Below are 20223 nucleotides of genomic sequence, written 5' to 3'. Positions count from 1 at the left end.
TCCTCCTTTCAAATTCCTGGCCCTCTGTACTTCTCCTTGATCTTATCCCATATCTGTACTAAACCCCCTTTTCCCTCCTCTTTTCTCCCTCCCATATCCCTCCCTCCCTCTACTCCCTGAGATTATTTTCTTCCCCATTCTAAGTAAGAGTATAATATCCACACTTTGGTATGGTCTTTCTTCTTGGGTTTTTGTATGATCTGTGAGTTGTATTGTAGATATTCTGAGCTTCTTTTTGGCTAATATCCACTTATCAGTGATGACATACCATGTATGATTTTTTTGTGACAAAAATCCTACACTGAACTGTTTTCATACTGAGACATGAGTTGGGAGTCTTTCTAGTCATTGAGCATTACTGAGGTTCTGAGAGTACCTTGCAGTCAGTGACTTCTAACCATCAGAATGAAACAAAACAATTGCCAAAATTCTGAATTCCTTTTCTTAAGGAGTCTACTGAATCAACTGTGAGGATGACTATACAATCCTTACATTGGCTCTTTAGTACTCTGATTCTCACACACAGCATATTTGGGTCAAATATACAAGTGTACATTTTGATAATTTTTACCAAAGTACAAAATAAGACTTCTGTGATCATCCAATGAAAGATTTGAAAGCTTAACTTATTTTTTTTATTAACTTGAGTATTTCTTATATACATTTCGAGTGTTATTCCCTTTCCCGGTTTCCGGGCAAACATCCCCCTCCCCCCTCCCCTTCCTTATGGGTGTTCCCCTCCCAACCCTCTCCCCATTGCCGCCCTCCCCCCCACAGTCTAGTTCACTGGGGGTTCAGTCTTAGCAGGACCCAGGGCTTCCCCTTCCACTGGTGATCTTACTAGGATATTCATTACTACCTATGAGATCAGAGTCCAGGGTCAGTCCATGTATAGTCTTTAGGTAGTGGCTTAGTCCCTGGAAGCTCTGGTTGCTTGACATTGTTGTACTTTTGGGGTCTCGAGCCCCTTCAAGCTCTTCCAGTTCTTTCTCTGATTCCTTCAACGGGGGACTTATTCTCAGTTCAGTGGTTTGCTGCTGGTATTCGCCTCTGTATTTGCTGTATTCTGGCTGTGTCTCTCAGGAGCGATCTACATCCGGCTCCTGTCGGTCTGCACTTCTTTGCTTCATCCATCTTGTCTAATTGGGTAGCTGTATATGTATGGGCCACATGTGGGGCAGGCTCTGAATGGGTGTTCCTTCAGTCTCTGTTTTAATCTTTGCCTCTCCCTTCCCTGCCAAGGGTATTCTTGTTCCTCATTTAAAGAAGGAGTGAAGCATTCACATTTTGATCATCCGTCTTGAGTTTCGTTTGTTCTAGGGATCTAGGGTAATTCAAGCATTTGGACTAATAGCCACTTATCAATGAGTGCATACCATGTATGTCTTTCTGTGAGTGGGTTAGCTCACTCAGGATGATATTTTCCGGTTCCAAACATTTGCCTACGAATTTCATAAAGTCATTGTTTTTGATAGCTGAGTAATATTCCATTGTGCAGATGTACCACATTTTCTGTATCCATTCCTCTGTTGAAGGGCATCTGGGTTCTTTCCAGTTTCTGGCTATTATAAATAAGGCTGCGATGAACATAGTGGATCACGTGTCTCTTTTATATGTTGGGGCATCTTTTGGGTATATGCCCAAGAGAGGTATAGCTGGATCCTCAGGCAGTTCAATGTCCAATTTTCTGAGGAACCTCCAGACTGATTTCCAGAATGGTTGTACCAGTCTGCAATCCCACCAACAATGGAGGAGTGTTCCTCTTTCTCCACATCCTCGCCAGCATCTGCTGTCACCTGAGTTTTTGATCTTAGCCATTCTCACTGGTGTGAGGTGAAATCTCAGGGTTGTTTTGATTTGCATTTCCCTTATGACTAAAGATGTTGAACATTTCTTTAGGTGTTTCTCAGCCATTCGGCATTCCTCAGCTGTGAATTGTTTGTTTAGCTCTGAACCCCATTTTTTAATAGGGTTATTTGTTTCCCTGCGGTCTAACTTCTTGAGTTCTTTGTATATTTTGGATATAAGGCCTCTATCTGTTGTAGGTAAAGATCTTTTCCCAATCTGTTGGTTGCCGTTTTGTCCTAACCACAGTGTCCTTTGCCTTACAGAAGCTTTGCAGTTTTATGAGATCCCATTTGTCGATTCTTGATCTTAGAGCGTAAGCCATTGGTGTTTTGTTCAGGAAATTTTTTCCAGTGCCCATGTGTTCCAGATTCTTCCCTAGTTTTTCTTCTATTAGTTTGAGTGTGTCTGGTTTGATGTGGAGGTCCTTGATCCACTTGGACTTAAGCTTTGTACAGGGTGATAAGCATGGATCGATCTGCATTCTTCTACATGTTGACCTCCAGTTGAACCAGCACCATTTGCTGAAAATGCTATCTTTTTTCCATTGGATGGTTTTGGCTCCTTTGTCAAAAATCAAGTGACCATAGGTGTGTGGGTTCATTTCTGGGTCTTCAATTCTATTCCATTGGTCTATCTGTCTGTCTCTGTACCAATACCATGCAGTTTTTATCACTATTGCTCTGTAATACTGCTTGAGTTCAGGGATAGTGATTCCCCCTGAAGTTTTTTTATTGTTGAGGATAGCTTTATCTATCCTGGGTTTTTTGTTATTTCAGATGAATTTGCAAATTGTTCTGTCTAACTCTTTGAAGAATTGTATTGGTATTTTGATGGGGATTGCATTGAATCTGTAGATCGCTTTTGGTAAAATGGCCATTTTTACTATATTAATCCTGCCAATCCATGAGCATGGGAGATCTTTCCATCTTCTGAGGTCTTCCTCAATTTCATTCCTCAGTGTCTTGAAGTTCTTATTGTACAGATCTTTTACTTGGTTGGTTAAAGTTACACCGAGGTACTTCATATTATTTGGGTCTATTATGAAGGGTGTCGTTTCCCTAATTTCTTTCTCGGCTTGTTTCTCTTTTGTATAGAGGAAAGCTTAACTTATTTAACAGTCTTACACAGAACATATTTACATTTTCATGTAACTTAAAATATTGTCCTTTTTCCTTATCTGAAATTTCACATTCCAAAAAAATTATATTCTGTGTCTCATTAAAGTCAAGTGTGTGTCTTGAAGATATGACTCACTGCTGAGAAGATGTAGGAGGTGAAACAGCTGCTGCCCAGAGTCTTTGTTCACAGGTACACAAAGCTAAAACACAGGTGAGTTGTAGACATCAGACTTGATCTATTCTGATGTTCTCAGTGACAGTTTCACTGGGGACCTGTACTTGTGAAACCTGAGGTTAGCTATTCGCAGCCATAATTAAACACATGCAAGAATCTAATTAAGGATAAAGAAGGAAATAAGGACAACAACTAAAAAGGTGTTGTTTGGAGATTTTAAAGTGCTAAACACCTGATATTGATATGACTATACTGAGATCTGGAGTAAAGAAAGGAACAACCCCATGGAAACAGAGGCATTTTTTCCCTACAGTGCACCATTGAGTCCTTTTTCACTTATCCTCTTCAATTCATATCAGTCCAAGTGCCTGAGTTTTATAAAATGTGTTTAAAAACTACTAAATAAAACTTTATAGACATGTTTTCTAAAATCTGTTGATAAAGATTAAGACACATTTAACAAAATTTTAGATATGAATATACTCTTACATGATGGTTTACTGACTTTCTTTTTTTTGTTTTCTTTTGTTTTTGTTTTTGTTTTTGCAGTTGTTGTTTTTGTTGTTGTTGTTGTTGGAGACAAGGTCTTTCTCTCTAAATATTCCTGACTGTCCTCGAACTCATTACACAGTCTGGGTTCAAAGTAATAGAGATCTGACTGCTTCTGCCTCCTGGGGGCTGGGATTAAAGTGAGTTCCACCACTCCCATTTTTGTTGTTTACTGAATTAGCATCCATGATTGCGTGTTATCATTCGTTCGGTGTCTTTTGAGGAGTTAAGTTTCTGCCTGGAAGCATATTGGTGAATGATCCTGAAGCTTTCATTCTGTCTTCCAGTCTGTTGTCTTTCAACTGTGGCATGAACTCTGTTACTATTAAAATTATTATCTCAGCATTAAACGACCTTTAATATTTTTAATTTATGAGATTATATGTTTATTAATGTGTAAGGTATGTGTGTCTCTTTGCAGAATTACTGGGTGGGACTTATATAGTAGATATAACCATGCCTTTGTGAACAAAAGTAATAGGAATGGAAACAAAAAATTCTTACAGTTAATAATCTACGAGGTTGACAAAGTACAGCTTTGTGGTTGTAGAAGTTTGTTATCTTAATTAGGATTTCCTTGCTGTGCAATGGACCAAAGCAATTCTTTTAAGGACAGCATTTAATTGGGACTGGCTTACAGATTCAGAGGTTCAGTCAACTATCATCAAGGTAGGAAGCATGGCAGCACCTAGTCAGCATGGCACTGGAGTTGCTGAGAGTTCTACATCTTGTTTCAAAGGCAAACAGGACAAGACTGACTCCTCAAGCAGCTGAGAGGAGGGTCTCAAAGCCTATGCCCCCACAGTGATTCCTCCAAGAAGGCTACACCTTCTCCAAGAAGGCTATACCTCCTAATAGTGTCACTCCCTGAGGCAAGCATATTCAAAACACCGCATTCCCCTCCCTGGTTCCCATAGGTTTCTCCAAACACATGTCTATGGGGATCATACTTACAGTAGCATAATGCAGAATACATTTGTCCAACTTCAAAAATCCCCATAGTTTATCACAGTTTCATCAATGTTCAAATGTCCAAAGTTCAAACACTTTTGAGATTCATGTAATCTCTTAACAGAAATTCCCTGTAAAATCAACACAAAGAAAGCAGATCGCATACCTACATCACAGGCTGTACATTTCCATCCTTAAACATCGTACTGAGGTAGTGCTGAATGAAAGCAAACTCACAAACCCGCTGGAAAACTCAAAACTCTGCTTCTCTATGTCTGATGTGAAAGTGCTCTTCAGATTTTTAACTTTTTTCTGCTTTGTTGACTGCAGCACAATTCTTTCTTTTTGGTGGTTCCAGTTCCTGATAGCAGCTTTCCTCAGCAGGTATCCCATGGCTCTGGCATCTCAAATATCTTGGGGTGTCTAAGGCAGCTTCAACACTACAGATTCTTGTTCCAGTATCTTGGATCCCCATGGTCTTCTGGGCTCCTACAAAGAAAGGGATTGGGTCACATCCAGCGCTGCCCTCTGTAGCACTCCAGGCTCTTGTCAGTTCCACTCCACTGCTGCTGCTGTTCTGGGTGATCAACTGGCATCTCCAATTTGCTGGATTTTTCTGCTTCAACTAAGTCTTCACCAGTAGCCTCTCATAGGCTCCCTTCATGGTGTCAAGCCTCAAGTTCTTTCATGACCTCTTCAGTCAACCACAACCGAGGCTGCACCTTCACCAATTGCCTTTCCTACCTCTCCACAGTGTCAAACCGCAGCTGCTGTCCATGTTTCCTTCAAGATCAGTACCATCTGGGTCCTTCTTACACAAGTCTAGCCACAGCATGAGGTACAACCTTGGCTATCTCTGGAACACAACATTTTTATTTTTTTTATTAGGGAACATTTATTTTTTTCAATATGCTGCTATTGGAGAACAATGACTAATGTATACTTTTTTATTTTTTTATTATAGATTTCTTTACTTACATTTCAAAGGTTACTCCCCTTCCCAGTTTCCTGTTCATAAGCCCCCATTCCCTCCTCTCTCCCTCCCCCATATGAGTATTCCCCCTATACATCCCCTTTATTGCCCTCCCCCATATTCCCCTGCACTGGGGGTCCAGCTTTGGCGAGATCAAGGGCTTCCCCTTCCATTGGTGCCCCAACAAGTCTATTCTCTGCTACATATGCAGTTGGAGCCCTGGGTCAGTCCATGTATAGTCTTTGGGTAGTGGTTTAGTCTCTGGAACCTCTGGTTGGTTGGCATTGTTGTTTTTATGGTGTTGCAAGCTCCTTCAACTTGGAACACAACTTCTTTGTAGTCAGAAACCACTTCCCTGAAGATCTCTCAGTAAGCTCATGTCTTTTAATCACTACTAATTTCTTTGCTCCAGCTAATCAGCGTCAGTTGGCCCAGTTGGCCCTTTTATTCTGGACTCTAAAGTCAGAGCTATATGGTCAAACCTGTCTTGTTCTGATGCTTGCTGGGGCTGGAACACGCCCCTTTTATTCTATTACCAGCTTTCTCTTTTCCAACTCCTTCACTGCCTAAGCTTGCCTGTCCTGGAACTTGCTCTGTAAATTGACCTTGGACTCAGAAATTTTCATGGCTTTGTATCCTGAATGTTAGGGTTAAAGGCATGTACTACTATACCTGGAACTAAGCTTTTCTTTACTTGGAAATTGCTCTGTTCCAGACTGGCCTTGAACTCCGAGATCTTGCCTGTATCTTCTGGTATTCAAGACTTATACTACAATGGCTGAACTTAAGATTTTATGGCCATTATCCCTCAAAATCTATATCAAAAACTTCTCTCCTCCATTTCTGGATTGTAGTTCATTCCAGATTAAAACTCCAAATGAAAGGAATAACCAGATAATAATAATGCCTAGATATAACTATTCCTTGTTCAATGGCAAATGCATAAAAACTAAGCTTAGCTGGGTGAATCTTGTCCCAGTGTCACCACTCTGTTATTTGTCTCCTTCAATATAGGATGCAGCTGTATTCTACTTCTTGGTGCCTCTTTACTCTTTGAACCATATATTTTGTACTTTTCCTTTCAAAGCTTGCCCCTTTTCTTCAAAAGGCTCTTCATAAGAGTAAACTATAGTAACCACACAACAGAATTTACACCAGGCTGTTTTGTGACTTCAAAGCAATTATTCTAAATCTCTTTACCTCAGTCTCAGGCAGATTCTGGACAATGACAAAAAGCAGCCACATTGTTCACCAACATATCACAAGAACAGTATCTAGCCCACATACTATAATTCTTCTCCTACAAAACCCCTAGAGCCAGGCTTCCCCAATTGAAATTACCTCAACAATAAAGTCTTCCGTGTTTGTACTAGCATACCCCATTAAACACCACTTGAAGCATCCTATTACTTTCCAAATCCAATGTCCCAAATTCCACATTCCTCCAAACAAAAGCATGGTCAGTCCTATCACAGCAATACCTCAGTATCTAGTATCAACTTCTGCCTTATTTAGAGTTTTCCTTGCCATAAAGACCCCATGACCAAGGCAACTCTTACAAGGAAACAATCAATTGGGCTTGTTCAATCCATTATCATCCAGATGGGGAGCATGGCAACATCTAGGTTGGCATGGCACTGGAGGAGCTGAGAGTTCTACATCTTGGTCAGAAGACAGCTCCTCAGGGAGCTAGGAGCAGTGTTTCAAAACCCACCCCCACAATGACACACTTTCTCTAACAAGACCACACCTACTCCACAAGGTCAAACCTCCTAATAATGCCACTCCCTGGGACCAGCCATATTCAAACTGCCAAATAAATTCCCAACTACCATGTCCATTTCTGTATATAATCTTGCTAAAATAACGCATAGAAAGTTCATAATAAAATATGAGAATACCATTATCATACACCAACCAAAAGGTAGCAACCAAAAGTAAACACTGTATTCAAAGACAAGAAAGGACAAGAAAAGGAAAAAAAATACATTCAATGTGGTCATAATGGGAGAACTGACACAGAATTCTAATAACCCCAAGTATTTCTCTGTAGTTCTGGCATGAGCTTTGGGTGTAAACAGAAAAGAAATAGAATTAAGAGGCAAGAGGTAACTGTAGTCGAGCAGTTCTGAATAAGGTATGATCTCTGTGATTATTATGTCAGTTTAGTTCTTCTAAAGGATTTGCAAGAGTCCTTATTTCTCAGAGGATAGATTCCACCACGAGAAGATTATTTATGACACAGGCCATGGTTTCACCATCACAAATACTTGCCTTCTAGGGGCTTGGCCTATTTTGGAAGGGTTTTGTTTCTTTATTCAAGATGACAACAAGTTTAAGACAGTGACTTATCTGTGGTTACATTTTGAAATCAATAAACTAGATATTTAGAATGAAATTGCATGTTGTGCTGGTTTGAGAAAGAATACCTCCTATAAACTCCTACTAGAATGCTTAGTCATCAGAGAATGGAACCGTTTAGAAAAGATTGTATGGACAGGATTAGAGATATTAGGAGATGTGGCCTTGCTGGAGGAACTGTGTCACTGTGGTTGGGCTTTGAGGATACAAAAGTCTGAACCATGCCCAATCTCTCTCTCTCTTTTTTTATGCCTGTGGATCAGGATTTGGAAGCCTCATCTACATCTCCAGAATTTAAGTTTGCCCAAGAGCGACCATTCTCCCAGGCATGATGATAATAGATTAAACCTCTGAAAGGGTAAGCAGGCTCCCACTTAGATACTTTCTCTTATAAGTGTTGCCTTTGTCATGGTATGTCTTCACAGTAATAGAATAATCATTACCATGTGTGCTTAACCTGTTTAAGTATCAAATGAAAGCGTAGATGTCAAGATTTTGTCCTGATTTTGATTTCCTTGTGAGCTCAAATGAAAAGTTGACACATTTAGCAAAAGCAATTCCAACTTGCTTGTTATAAAAGGACTAAAGTCTTTAACAAATAATTCACTTTAATTTGCTAGTAAGAACAAACAAAATTGGCCCAGGACTCTTAATACATTTTGCCCATGTTTCCTAAAGAAACTTCTGAGGTTTAATTGAAATAGAAAATATAATGAAGACATAATTTTTTTCTAAATTTGTAAAATTTTAAAGTAAAGAGGTACAAAATAGAACTAACAAGTAGAATGAAAATATTTAAATGTAAACAGTTCCAAGCATAAAAATGTGATTTAGGCTTAGAAAGTTGGGAAGGGTAGTTTCACTGTAAAGTATAATTATTTCGTATGATAACATGGTTGATTTTTCCAAAATGGACAAAGGAAGGGTAAATGTAGAATGAGGGTAAAGTATGTCACTTTTTTTTTATCCTAGAAGGTGGAAAGATAGCTCAGGAATTAAGAGCTTTGGATGTGGGGTTGGGGATTTAGCACAGTGGTAGAGCGCGTGCCTAGCAAGTGCAAGGCCCTGGGTTCGGTCCCCAGCTCCAAAAAAAAAAAAAAAAAAAAAAAAAAAAGAAAAGAAAAGAAAAGAAAAGGAAAAAAAAGAGCTTTGGATGTTCTTCCAGTTGATCAAGGTTATATTTCCGGCACCAGCATGGCTGCTTACAACCATAGGAACTGTAGTTCCAATCTAATACCTTCTTTTAGCTTCTGTAGATACCAGGCCTGCAAATGTTACACAGGCATACAATTCAGCAGAACATCCACAATGTGCAGTAAAACGTCCTGTATAGGGAAATAGCAGGGCACATGAGCAATGAAGGAATAGGTTAAAAAGGGACAGGGGCAAAAATAAAATAAATATGGGAAAGAGTGGGTAACATTAAGGATGTTTGAAAAAAGCCATATATGTATATATAACATATATGATATATATATATAGAGAGAGAGACACAAATATATTGTTTAAAATGGAATTATCTCTGTGTGAAATATGCTTTCTCCATAAACAATATAACAAAACATCCAATGCAAGGCAAATGACAGGTTCCTTTGAGTTATTGGTTTGAGAGTTGAAGAAAATTCCCAAATAAAATAGACTATTGCCAATATCTCCCAGAACTTGAAGGAAAGATTCTATTTCTGCGGACACTACACATAGTAGATAAGTGACTTGAAAAGATGAAGCAAAACTTATCTGGAAACCCTTCTCTCAAAGAACTGGCATTTGTATTATTATCTGAAGCAGCTATCAAAGGAGGAACAAAGGAGTTAGCATCAATCCGACCCAGCTGTTTTAAGCCTTTGAACTACAACAATTGCCAGATCAGCAATATAAAACCAACTGTACACCAACTGTACTTATATGTGTATATTTGTGCTGACCAATAGCTGTCTAGTTACACTTAGGGTACATTCACTGTGAGGGATCTCATGCCTGGTGCTGTAAGCCTAGTCCAAGAACCCATGAATGGAGAGGTCATAGAACCCAGAGGTAAACCTTCTACTGCCATTTTTCTAAGGCAATATAACTTTCTACTTTTCTCCATATAATTATATATATATATATATGTATCTCTTTTTTAATTTTTTTAATTTTTAATTTATTTTAATTTATTTTTGTCTTTATTAACTTGGGTATTTCTTATTTGCATTTCAATTGTTATTCCCTTTCCTGGTTTCCGGGCCAACATCCCTAACCCCTCCCCCTCCCCTTCTCTATGGGTGTTTCCCTCCCCATCCTCCCCCCATTACACCCTCCCCCCAACAATCACGTTCACTGGGGGTTCAGTCTTGGCAGGACCAAGGGCCTCCCCTTCCACTGGTGCTCTTACTAGGTTATTCATTGCTACCTATGAGGTTGGAGCCCAGAGTCAGTCCATGTATAGTCTTTGGGTAGTGGCTTAGTCCCTGGAAGCTCTGGTTAGTTGGCATTGTTGTTCATATGGGCTCTCGAGCCCCTTCAAGCTCTTTCAGTTCTTTGTAAGATTCCTTCAACGGGGGTCCCATTCTCAGTTCAGTGGTTTGCTGCTGGCATTTGCCTCTGTATTTGCTGTATTCTGACTTTGTCTCTCAGGAGATAAATGTATCTCTTATTTACCATCAAAAAAGCTTATTTTTCAGAAGATAAAGAGTGCTACATGGATTAACTATTGGTCAAAATCTAGAGAATAAGTGACTCTTCTGTGTGCAGTCTTCCTGGGTATATCTATAACATAGCCCTTATACCTACTGCTCAGGGAACATAATTGAAGACAAGTAGAAAGTTATAAGAGCAAAAGAAATATAATACCTGTTGCAAGTTAGGGTCCTTTAGATAAGGCATAGATACTATTCCCATGAGTTCTCAACATTTTGACTGCTTTTGAAGCAGCTGCATAAGACCACACCTGTTGATAGACCAACATGGATGATTAAACATTCCACAGCGCCCCACCCTCAATAAAAAGCTATGAACAATGGCTGCTGAGAGAGAAGAGTCACTTTCTCCAGAAACTCCTAATCATAAGTTATCAGGTCTAAACACATATGCACAAAGGTAACATTAATGCCACACAATAGGTTATGTAAGTATGCACTCATAACATGTAAATGTACACAAGAAATATATATACCTATTGTGTGTGTACCTATAATTATTAACAATGAGGTCATGAATTCAAAAGCAGGTAGAGTTGCATAAAAGGGTAGGTATTTATGTCTGCGAAAGTTCATTTGTCAAAACTCACTAATGCCTTTGACATTCTTAGTGCAAATCTTTAATTATTTTTGATCTAAGATCTTTTGTTGAAAACATCAGTAACCTTACAAAACAATTGCTAAGCAACTTGAAAATAGAACTGCTTGACCCAGCTATATGAAAAGTCAACATCATACACTAAGTCAAATGATAAATTAGTATTTAAAATTAGTTAACACAATCTTTTCATAGTTAATTCTGAGCACAAGAAAGTTATGACCAGGTGACGTCATCAATGGGAAAAGGCAACACATCAATGGTTTTTCAATTCTGTGTGGGAAAGTCTTGAACTATTGGGGTTTGTATTTATTACTTAAATTATAAGTAATAAATATTATGCAAATCTTTCATGACAAACACATGTGAACTTCAGTAAAGTTGAGGAATATGTCCCTTCACCTACAGCCATAACTGAACAAAGCAAATAACAATATGAAACAGTCTGACACTTGCATTCTCACTCTTACTCTCATTCTGTCTCATATGCCTCCAGTGCCTTCCGATAGAGATCTCTCAGTGTCTAAACAATTGTGGTTTTACTTGGTTTATTTTTCTCAATGATTGAAATAATTTTGGTTTTGATTTTAACCAAACTTCAAATGTAGATGTTGATATTATGTAGTCTCATTAATTTTATGCCTTTTGTAATGAACATTTGCCTTTACCAGCCTTCTCCTGGGATAACTAAAACCTGTATTCGGGAGTCATGGTCACTCAAATTTTGCTCAAAATAAACTCTTATTCTGTTCAAGGTGAGCACTCTACTTTCCAATGAAATGTAGTAACTGTAATATAAAAGTCAAATTCAAGCTATGTGCAAGAAATAGTGATCTTTCCTTCCTATTCCTGGCAATGAGATTTTTTTTTTTATTAACTTGAGTATTTCTTATATACATTTCGAGTGTTATTCCCTTTCCCGGTTTCCGGGCAAACATTCCCCTCCCCCCGCCCCTTCCTTATGGGTGTTCCCCTACCCAGGGCTTCCCCTTCCACTGGTGCTCTTACTAGGATATTCATTGCTAACTATAAGGTCAGTCCACGGTCAGTCCATGTATAGTCTTTAGGTAGTGGCTTAGTCCCTGGAAGCTCTGGTTGCTTGGCATTGTTGTACTTTTGGGGTCTCTAGCCCCTTCAAGCTCTTCCAGTTCTTTCTCTGATTCCTTCAACGGGGGTCCTATTCTCAGTTCAGTGGTTTGCTGCAGGCATTCGCCTCTGTATTTGCTGTATTCTGGCTGTGTCTCTCAGGAGCGATCTACATCTGACTCCTGTCGGCCTGCACTTCTTTGCTTCATCCATCTTGTCTAATTGGGTGGCTGTATATGTATGGGCCACATGTGGGGCAGGCTCTGAATGGGTGTTCCTTCAGTCTCTGTTTTAATCTGCCTCTTTCTTCACTACCAAGGGTATTCTTGTTTCCCTTTTAAAGAAGGAGTGAAGCATTCACATTTTGATCATCCGTATTGAGTTGCATTTGTTCTAGGCATCTAGGGTAATTCAAGCATTTGGGCTAATAGCCACTTATCAATGAGTGCATACCATGTATGCCTTTCTGTGATTGGGATAGCTCACTAAGGATGATAATTTCCAGTTCCAACCATATGACTACGAATTTCATAAAGTCATTGTTTTTGATAGCTGAGTAATATTCCATTGTGTAGATGTATCACATTTTCTGTATCCATTCCTCTGTTGAAGGCATCTGGGATCTATCCAGCTTCTGGCTATTATAAATAAGGCTGCGATGAACATAGTGGAGCACGTGTCTTTTTTATATGATGGGGCATCTTTTGGGTATATGCCCAAGAGAGGTATAGCTGGATCCTCAGGCAGTTCAATGTCCAATTTTCTGAGGAACCTGCAGACTGATTTCCAGAATGGTTGTACCAGTCTGCAACCCCACCTACAATGGAGGAGTGTTCCTCTTTCTCCACATCCTCGCCACCATGTGCTGTCACCTGAAGTTTTGATCTTAGCCATTCTCACTGGTGTGAGGTGAAATCTCAGGGTTGTTTTTATTTGCATTTCCCTTATGACTAAAGATGTTGAACATTTCTTTAGGTGTTTCTCAGCCATTCGGCATTCCTCAGCTGTGAATTTTTTGTTTAGCTTTGAACCCCATTTTTAATAGGGTTATTTGTCTCCCTGCGGTGTAACTTCTTGAGTTCTTTGTATATTTTGGATATAAGGCCTCTATCTGTTGTAGGATTGGTGAAGATCTTTTCCCAATCTGTTGGTTGCCGTTTTGTCCTAACCACAGTGTTCTTTGCCTTACAGAAGCTTGCAGTTTTATGAGATCCCATTTGTCGATTCTTGATCTTAGAGCATAAGCCATTGGTGTTTTGTTCAGGAAAATTTTTCCAGTGCCCATGTGTTCCAGATGCTTTCCTAGTTTTTCTTCTATTAGTTTGAGTGTGTCTGGTTTGATGTGGAGGTCCTTGATCCACTTGGACTTAAGCTTTGTACAGGGTGATAAGCATGGATCGATCTGCATTCTTCTACATGTTGACCTCCAGTTGAACCAGCACCATTTGCTGAAAATGCTATCTTTTTTCCATTGGATGGTTTTGGCTCCTTTGTCAAAAATCAAGTGACCACAGGTGGGTGGGTTCCTTTCTGGGTCTTCAATTCTATTCCATTGGTCTATCTGTCTGTCTCTTTACCAATACCATGCAGTTTTTATCACTATTGCTCTGTAATACTGCTTGAGTTCAGGGATAGTGATTCCCCCTGAAGTCCTTTTATTGTTGAGGATAGTTTTAGCTATCCTTGGTTTTTTGTTATTCCAGATGAATTTGCAAATTGTTCTGTCTAACTCTTTGAAGAATTGGATTGGTATTTTGATAGGGATTGCATTGAATCTGTAGATCGCTTTTGGTAAAATGGCCATTTTTACTATATTAATCCTGCCAATCCATGAGCATGGGAGATCTTTCCATCTTCTGAGGTCTTCTTCAATGTCTTTCTTCAGTGTCTTGAAGTTCTTATTGTACAGATCTTCTACTTGCTTGGTTAAAGTCACACCGAGGTACTTTATATTTTTTGGGTCTATTATGAAGGATGTCGTTTCCCTAATTTCTTTCTCGGCTTGTTTCTCTTTTGTGTAGAGGAAGGCTACTGATTTATTTGAGTTAATTTTATACCCAGACACTTTGCTGAAGTTGTTTATCAGCTTTAGTAGTTCTCTGGTGGAATTTTTGGGATCACTTAAATATACTAGCATACCGTCTGCAAATAGTGATATTTTGACTTCTTCTTTTCCGATCTCTATCCCCTTGACCTCCTTTTGTTGTCTGATTGCTCTGGCTAGAACTTCAAGAACTATATTGAATAAGTAGGGAGAGAGTGGCAGCCTTGTCTAGTCTCTGATTTTAGTGGGATTGCTTCAAGTTTCTCTCCATTTAGTTTAATGTTAGCAACTGGTTTGCTGTATATAGCTTTTACTTTGTTTAGGTATGGGCCTTGAATTCCTATTCTTTCCAGGACTTTTATCATGAAGGGGTGTTGAATTTTGTCAAATGCTTTCTCAGCATCTAATGAAATGATCATGTGGTTCTGATCTTTCAGTTTGTTTATATAATGGATCACGTTGATTGTTTTCCGTATATTAAACCATCCCTGCATGCCTGGGATGAAGCCTACTTGATCATGGTAGATGATTGTTTTGATGTGCTCTTGGATTCGGTTTGCCAGAATTTTATTGAGTATTTTTACGTCGATATTTATAAGTGAAATTGGTCTGAAGTTCTCTTTCTTTGTTGGGTCTTTGTGTGGTTTAGGTATTAGAGTAATTGTGGCTTCATAGAAGGAATTCGGTAGTGCTCCATCTGTTTCAATTTTGTGGAATAGTTTGGATAATATTGGTATGAGGTCTTCTATGAAGGTCTGATAGAATTCTGCACTAAACCCGTCTGGACATGGGCTCTTTTTGGTTGGGAGACATTTAATGACTGCTTCTATTTCCTTAGGAGTTATGGGGTTGTTTAACTCGTTTTTCTGTTCCTGATTTAACTTCGGTACCTGGTATCTGTCTAGGAAATTGTCCATTTCCTGCAGATTTTCAAGTTTTGTTGAATATAGGCTTTTATAGTAAGATCTGATGATTTTTTGAATTTCCTCTGAATCTGTAGTTATGTCTCCCTTTTCATTTCTGATTTTGTTAATTTGGACACACTCTCTGTGTCCTCTCGTTAGTCTGGCTAAGGGTTTATCTATCTTGTTGATTTTCTCAACGAACCAACTTTTGGTTCTGATGTTTCTTTCTATGGTCCTTTTTGTTTCTACTTGGTTGATTTCAGCTCTGAGTTTGATTATTTCCTGCCTTCTACTCGTCCTGGGTGTATTTGCTTCTTTTTGTTCTAGAGCTTTTAGGCATGCTGTCAAGCTGCTGACATATGCTCTTTCCTCTTTCTTTCTGCATGCACTCAGCACTATGAGTTTTCCTCTTAGCACAGCTTTCATTGTGTCCCATAAGTTTGGGTATGTTGTACCTTCATTTTCCTTAAATTCTAAAAAGTCTTTAATTTCTTTCTTTATTTCTTCCTTGACCAGGTTATCATTGAGTAGAGCATTGTTCAATTTCCACGTATATGTGGGCATTCTTCCCTTATTGTTATTGAAGACCAGTTTTAGGCCGTGGTGGTCCGATAGCACGCATGGGATTATTTCTATCTTTCTGTACCTGTTGAGGCCCGTTTTTTGACCAATTATATGGTCAATTTTGGAGAAAGTACCATGAGGAGCTGAGAAGAAGGTATATCCTTTTGCTTTAAGATAGAATGTCCTATAAATATCTGTTAAGTCCATTTGGCTCATGACTTCTCTTAGTCTGTCTACGTCTCTGTTTAATTTCTGTTTCCATGATCTGTCCATTGATGAGAGTGGGGTGTTGAAATCTCCTAATATTATTGTGTGAGGTGCAATGTGTGTTTTGAGCTTTAGTAAGGTTTCTTTTATGTATGTAGGTGCCCTTGTATTTGGGGCATAGATATTTAGGATTGAGAGTTCATCTTGGTGGATTTTTCCTTTGATGAATATGAAGTGACCTTCCTTATCTTTTTTGATGACTTTTAGTTGAAAATTGATTTTATTTGATATTAGAATGGCTACTCCAGCTTGCTTCTTCCGACCACTTGCTTGGAAAGTTGTTCTCCAGCCTTTCACTCTGAGGTAGTGTCTGTCTTTGTCTCTGAGGTGTGTTTCCTGTAGACGGCAGAATGCATGGTCCTCGTTGCGTATCCAGTTTGTTAATCTATGTCTTTTTATTGGGGAGTTGAGGCCATTGATGTTGAGAGATATTAAGGAATAGTGATTATTGCTTCCTGTTATATTCATATTTGGATGTGAGGTTATGTTTATGTGCTTTTCTTCTCTTTGTTTTGTTGCCAAGACGATTAGTTTCTTGGTTCTTCTAGGGTATAGCTTGCCTCCTTATGTTGGGCTTTACCATGTATTATCCTTTGTAGTGCTGGATTTGTAGAAAGATATTATGTAAATTTGGTTTTGTCATGGAATATCTTGGTTTCTCCATCAATGTTAATTGAGAGTTTTGTAGGATACACTAACCTGGGCTGGCATTTGTGTTCTCTTAGGGTCTGTATGACATCAGTCCAGGATCTTCTGGCCTTCATAGTTTCTGGCGAAAAGTCTGGTGTGATTCTGATAGGTCTCCCTTTATATGTTACTTGACCTTTTTCCCTTACTGCTTTTAATATTCTTTCTTTATTTTGTGCGTTTGGTGTTTTGACTATAATTTGACAGGAGGTGTTTCTTTTCTGGTCCAATCTATTTGGATTTCTGGAGGCTTCTTGTATGCCTATGGGTATCTCTTTTTTTAGGTTAGGGAAGTTTTTTTCTATGATTTTGTTGAAGATATTTACTGGTCCTTTGAGCTGGGAGTCTTCACTCTCTTCTATACCTATTATCCTTACGTTTGATCTTCTCATTGAGTCCTGGATTTCCTGTATGTTTTGGACTAGTAGCCTTTTCTGCTTTACATTATCTTTGACAGATGAGTCAATGATTCCTATGGAATCTTCTGCTCCTGAGATTCTCTCTTCTATCTCTTGTATTCTGTTGGTGAAGCTTGTATCTACAGCTCCTTGTCTCTTCTTTTGGTTTTCTATATCCAGGGTTGTTTCCATGTGTTCTTTCTTGATTGCTTCTATTTCCATTTTTAATTCCTTCAACTGTTTGATTGTGTTTTCCTGGAATTCTTTCAGTGATTTTTGCGATTCCTCTCTGTATGCTTCTACTTGTTTATTAATGTTTTCCTGTGTTTCTCTAAGGGAGTTCTTCACGTCTTTCTTGAAGTCCTCCAGCATCATGATCAAATATGATTTTGAAACTAGATCTTGCTTTTCTGGTGTGTTTGGATATTCCATGTTTGTTTTGGTGGGAGAATTGGGCTCCGATGATACCATGTAGTCTTGGTTTCTGTTGCTTGGGTTCCTGCGCTTGCCTCTCACCATCAGATTATCTCTAGTGTTACTTTGTTCTGCTATTTCAGACAGTGGCTAGACTGTCCTATAAGCCTGTGTGTCAGGAGTGCTGCAGACCTGTTTTCCTGTTTTTTTCAGCCTGTGGTCCCAAGGCTCAAGTTTGCTCGCGGGGTGCTGCCCACGAGCTCTCTGTGGTGGCAGCAACCAGGAAGATCTGCGCTGCTGTTTCCGGGAGCTTCAGTGCACCAGGGTTCCAGATGGCATTTGGTGTTTTCCTCTGGAATCAGTAATGTGTGCAGAGTGCAGTCTCTTCTGGTTTCCCAGGCGTGTCTGCCTCTCTGAAGGTTTAGCTCTCCCTCCCACAGGATTTGGGTGCAGAGAACTGTTTATCTGGTCTGTTCCTTCAGGTTCCGGAGGTGTCTCAGGAGCAGAGGTCCTGCCGCTCCTGGGCCCTCCCCCACGGAAACCCAGAGTCCTTATACAGTTTCCTCTTGGGCCAGGGATGTGGGCCGGGGTGGGCAGTGTTGGTGGTCTGTTATGCTCTGCAGCCTCGGGAGTGCCCACCTGACCAGGCGGTGAGGTCTCTCTCCCACGGGGTCTGGGAGCAGAGAGCTGCTGCGGGCCGGTTTCCGCGGGTGTGGAACTCCCGGTAAACACAGGGAGTGCCCGGTCCTAGAGGAATTCTGCCTCTGTGTTTCCCGAGTTCACCAGACAGGTCATTTGCAGCAGAAAAGTTGGTCTTACCTGTGGTCCCAAGGCTCAAGTTTGCTCGCGGGGTGCTGCCCACGAGCTCTCTGCGGCGGCAGCAACCAGGAAGATCGAGATTTTTTAAGTGTGAATATTATCTAGCTTATCTCTACTTACAACTCTTTGTGTGCCTAGAACCTACCAAAGTTTCCATTTGTCCACACACAGGAGATTGAACAATTTTACTAATCCCTTAAACAAACTAGAAATTGCTTTCAGAGTTGTTAACCAGGTGTCTGGACTTTTTCCTAGTAGACTTTACTACTATCCCCATTGCACAGGCAGGCTTTGTTTCACAGCTCACAAGTAAGCAATTCTGTCATTCGGTTAATTTTGAAAACAACAAAATAATTTAGAGTGTGGTCTTGAAAGATCCTCTTCTAAATCACATCTCTGGGACTTGGTGAGTTAATGGCATTGACCTTTAACTTGTTTTCTTTCGCTTCTCTTTGTATATTTGGCAAAAGGCCTGGGAATGGCTAGTGGCTAATAGTACCCTGGTCTGGCAGCTCACAACTGTATGTAATTCCAGCTATAATGCAATGTGATGGCCTCTTATTACCTCAGGAATCTCCATCATGAACATGGCTCAAGCACTTATGCATGCATGCACGCGCACACACACACACACACACACACACACACACAAAACACACACAGGCACACACACACACACACTCAAATGTTGAAAATAGAATATAGCAACTTTAAGTCCTCATGTACAAAGAACTGGAATTGTCTATCATATAAAACATTCAGGAGGATAAGCTTATATTTTTTGGAAGCTACATAAAGTATCAAAAGCAGCACTCACATTATTCAGATTTTCTTTCTGAAAACAGAGATGATACCTAAATAGAACATTCAATCAGAGAAGCTGATTGAAAAAGAAAAGCCATCAATGTGCATTACAAACTTACCTCAATTAGGAGATGTGTAGTGTGCCACTGTGTTATCCATTAGTTAATACTCTATATTAGTTAATACTCTTTAAACTCTGGTTTCCTTCTTGGTAAATTGGAAATATTATATTCTCATTAGAAACAGCGGACAAAACTTAATTTACTCCCAGGTGTTACTAGGCTCTAAATGAAGTATTAACAGTTGGAAACTAGATGCCTACATGTTGTAAGAAAAATATGTGTCTTGTTCATTTATAGTTTTTCAGGAGCTTTTGATGTCTACCACCCACTGGTCTAAGGCTTGGAGATGGTTACTGAGGATCTTGGACAAGTCTGGGAGCACTTTGGGAATGGAAAACCATAATCAGATGATAAATTACATGAAAAATTTATTGAAAAACATAAGACAGAAGAGGATTCACTCTTTGGATGGACTCAAAATTAATTTTAGCACATTTCTTGTATTCTCTATCAAATCATGATTAAAGAACAACAGAACAACAACCCCTTTGGTGTCATTTTCTTCATTTGGTTAGGTAAACTGTTCAAATGATGAAAAGCAATTGTGATTCAGAACACAGCTAGTGACAGCCCATTTCCCTTCACCAACCTGCAGTGGGACATTAATCAAGATGATTAGCAGTTCCAGGTACTTTCAGAAATGGCAACACTTGTCTGAGACTTTGTCCAGAATTTGAGTTCATTTCACCATCTAAAATTACTAAATGTCAGTGAATAAAAGGGACCATTATGTCCAACTGTTGTGTAAAAAAAGGTAAGGAAAAAGATAAATGTTTCCATAGCTACAGGTTTGAAGGAAACAGCATTCTGAGATGTAAATCAGTACAAATACAGCACAGGTGCAGTGGTCATTCTTTATTCT

The 20223-nt window shown here is 39.4% G+C and overlaps 1 long non-coding RNA gene across 2 annotated transcripts; it reads left to right on the top strand.

The window, feature by feature from the left end:
* Window positions 1–747: 747 nt before the first annotated feature.
* Window positions 748–19833, top strand: LOC108349026 (uncharacterized). 2 transcript variants are annotated; one of them, XR_005497753.2, is made up of 4 exons: window positions 748–879; window positions 3073–3177; window positions 8239–8333; window positions 19599–19833. It is a non-coding gene; the product is annotated as an uncharacterized LOC108349026 (long non-coding RNA). The 2 variants fall into 2 exon arrangements; XR_001842554.3 differs by lacking the exons at window positions 748–879; window positions 3073–3177 and adding an exon at window positions 7634–7751.
* The last annotated feature ends 390 nt before the right edge of the window (window positions 19834–20223 follow it).

The sequence above is a fragment of the Rattus norvegicus genome, chromosome 20, assembly GCF_036323735.1.
Source record: "Rattus norvegicus strain BN/NHsdMcwi chromosome 20, GRCr8, whole genome shotgun sequence".
NCBI classification, from domain to species: Eukaryota; Metazoa; Chordata; class Mammalia; order Rodentia; family Muridae; genus Rattus; species Rattus norvegicus.
Note: the sequence above shows the minus strand (reverse complement) of the source record. Positions and strands in the feature narration are given on the sequence as shown.